The sequence below is a fragment of the Sinocyclocheilus rhinocerous genome, unplaced genomic scaffold (assembly GCF_001515625.1).
Source record: "Sinocyclocheilus rhinocerous isolate Xijiao unplaced genomic scaffold, SAMN03320098_v1.1 scaffold66, whole genome shotgun sequence".
Lineage (NCBI taxonomy): Eukaryota > Metazoa > Chordata > Actinopteri > Cypriniformes > Cyprinidae > Sinocyclocheilus > Sinocyclocheilus rhinocerous.
Window position 1 is genome coordinate 765014 of NW_015662934.1, and position 3799 is coordinate 768812.

Here is a 3799-nt window from a genome sequence, read left to right on the forward strand (position 1 = left end):
CCTCTCCGCCGGCGGTTCCACAGTCAAGCCCGCCAGCCGCGGCTCTCTCAATCAAGCCCGCCGGCCGCCCAATTCACCTGTAACGAAGGGAGGAGGATGAGGAGAAAAAGACGGTTCACAGCCCCAGAGCTCGCTCCAGTGTCGGCTCCAGCCCCAGAGCTCGCTCCAGTGTCGGCTCCAGCCCCTGAGTCCGCTCCAGTGTCTGCTCCATCCCCTGAGTTCGCTCCAGTGCCAGCTCCTCGAAAGCGCCTTGCTGTGCCTGCTCCTCCAGAGCACCCTCCAGTGCCAGCTCCTCGTAAGCGCTTCCCAGTCCCCGAATCCAGCCCAGAGTGGGCTCCTGTTCCCGAGTTTAGCCCACGGAGGGCTCCTGTTCATGAGTATAGCCCACGGAGGGCTCCAGTTCCCGAGTATAGCCCACGGAGGGCTCCAGTTCCCGAGTATAGCCCACGGAGTGCTCCAGTTCCCGATTATAGCCCACGGAGGGCTCCTCCTGAACTGTATGCTCTGCCATGGCCTCCTGAACTGTCTGCTCCGCCATTCCTGAGTTCCTGTGTTTGTATACCTTTGTTTGTTGGATTAAAGTCTCAATCAAAGTATTCTCCTGCGTCTCCTTGTTCCTCCCAGAGTGATTGTGACCATTTTTAGACTTCTGTTTTATTATTATCTCACCTAAATGTTTGTTTAGTCAGTGTATTTGTTTTTACAACGGTATAGCCTATTTGAGTTGCACAGTATATTACACACAGCACAATGAAGTTTTAAACATAATTTTTTTTTTAATATTCATGTAATTTACATGAATACTTACCAAGATGGACATTTTGATATTTTGTGTGCAGGATTTAAGAAATTATCTGTTCATGTTATGGAGGAAAGCACAGTGCATGTAGGGGGTGTGGCCTCAATAGCCCTGCAGTAAGCAGTGTTCTGTGTTCATGTGACTGAGTTAAACTGAAATTGCATTAAATCTGGTTGTTTTAACCAAGATTATGCCTCAAGATTTTTTCTCAACTACATTTAAGTTTCCAGTTCCTGCCATTTTGCAAATGTCCAATTTATTCCCATTAATTCCCATGGAAAGTTTCCAGTCTTGAAAATTCCAGGAATTCTGCAACCCTATTCAGGAGGCAGTTATCCCCCTCTCTGCCTCTCATGGCAGATTTTTTCATTTCTGCATTGTTGCTCAGGCTTTCTCCATGCCCCAAAAGTGTCGGGTGTCTCTTACAGGGGGTGGAGCTGCACATCCATTATTTTTCTTCTGCTCACAGCCATAATGTCTCTTTCTTCTCATTGTACCGTCCAGTCACCCTCGTTTGTATTGGCAGTCATCCCAGAAGCCATCTGGTTTCATCTATGAAATGAACACTCAAGAGAACTGCATGGCGTGTAAATTCCATTGCAAATTCTGACCACAGCTGCATATAAGCAGTATGTGCTATTTTCAGTCATCTCGCGCAACTGTCCAAAATTTAAGGAATCTCATCCGGTTGACAATAGCAGTGCCGTATTTAATTTCAATAAAAGCAAGATCTTCTTTGCAGAAAAAGAGCAAGCAATTTCTTCTTTGCCGAATGCAGAAAAGAGCAATACCCTATTCTGTCTGATGTGAGCACATCATAATTCTATAATCCTCATAAATCCTCATTTTAGTTAACACAAACTAAAGTCTCAAACTCTGCAATGTATCACATTTCAAGCTGCTCTCCAGGGATAACGGATACAAACGTCATAAATCTAAAGATAACAAGATGTAATACATGCTATATCTTTGAAGACATCTAACATTATATTATTAATTTAATCAATATAATTTTCTTGTGGTTCCCACATTTCATGTAAAGTATTGCCTTTAACTTTTCTGAGCCAATACGCAAGTCAAATCATAAAAATCTCTTCAGCCATATTATCTAAATACAGTTGTACATATCGACATTGACATCCATCTAATCCTAATTTTGGCTTTGTTGGTGACTGACGATGCTTTCAAAATAGCAGCACACTTGATCTAACACAGCAGAGACAGAACAAAGCAAGAGTAGATTAATTTCACAACTTCACTGAATCAAAGTGAACTTAGACCACAAATAATGGCAAATAGCCATTAGTTGAATTTGTAATAAAGCAATTTGCTGAAATATACTACTCTGCTGTTTCATCCATCCTGTCCAGATCAACTGACATAGACAATTAAAAGAATTGGTATTTAGCTGTTTATTTGTTTTAGTGCCTTGCAAGGACTTCACAATACCAATTCTCTCATCTCATTAGAAAATCATTCAATCTTGGAAGGACTGAGAATATCTTGATCTTAATGTGTGAATAGGAAACAAAGATAGCTTTTCACAAATCATCCATTCCCTTTTAAGAATGGGTAATGAAAAGGTCTTAGGTAAATCATCTCCTTCCCATAAATCGTGAGGTAAGTAGATTAACATTCGGTCGCGATCTGATACTGTTCTTCCCGTATTGTTTATAACAATACTAGGAAAACCCACTCTGTCAAAATTCATGGCACGAAAATGCGATCGATTTCTTATTGCGGACAGTATAAGAACAATTCTTTAAAGAATTCTAAGTTAACTTTATTTTTCGGTGCCATCAGAATATTCTCAGTCCCTGTAGGCTACCATTCAGGAATGCATGGGCCCATGGGAAGAGTAATAAACATGGAGTCAAATCTCTGTCCACAAACTTCTTCAAAGTTTATTATTACATCAACAGATTAGATACAATGGGCCTCATTCATGAAACACCAGCAGAACAAATTTTTGTGTTAATCGTTCGTAAAGCTGTTCTGACGTAAATTTTCGGATTCATGAAAGTGTTCGTATTTTCAAAATGTTAGTTGCCGTCAAAGAGGCGGGAGCTGGTTGTTGAAACCACGCCCACCTAGCTCGACCAAAGCGTCTCAGCTGGAAAAACGCTGTGCCACCAGAGTCCTCCAGCACCACCAGCTGGCCGTTTTCAGAAGAGCGCCTGACAATTTTACGCGCAAATTACTCAGAATTTACGCCTATATTTACTAGGGTTGCCACCCGTCCCTTAAAATACGGAATCGTCCCGTATTTTAAGGTAAAATGATGCGTCCCGTATCAAATCAATACGGGACGCGATTTGTCCAGTATTTTACAAATGCCAGCAAGCTGAATCAACAAATAAGTATTTTGCACCGTTTATAATGCTAATAGCAATTATAATGAAATTAATTTCATAAGAAGTTAGAGAAGCTCATCTAGGCGTCTTTGTTTCCATGGCGATGATGGAGTCTCCAGAACTCGCGCCGTTAAAGCCCTTTCACGCGAGCGCAGCATGCGCGGTTTAAAACATCGAGGAGCTCACGTCCACCCTTTGAACACAAGTCTCTCCAGATGTAGAGCTGAACGGGAAAGTTATCAATGGGTCTGTCCAGTAACTAATGATGAACGCGCAGTTTGCAGAGAAGCGTTTGCTCAGGACTTAAAGGGATAGTTCACCCAAAAATGAAAATTTTGTCATCGTTTACACTCCTACAAGTTGTTCCAAACCTGTAATAATTTCTTTCTTCTGTTGAACATAAAAGAAAATACCTTGAAGAATGTGGGTAACCAAAGAGTTTCCGGTCCCCAATGACTCTGATAGCATTTTTTCTCTACTGTAGAAGTTACTGGGGACCAGCAGCTGTTTAGTTACCCACATTCTTCAAAGTATCTTCTTTTGTGTTCAACAGAAGAAAGAACTTGCCGGTTTAGAACAACCTGGGTAAATTATGACAGAATTTTCATTTTTGGGTGAACCATACCTTTAAAGTGACAGACACATC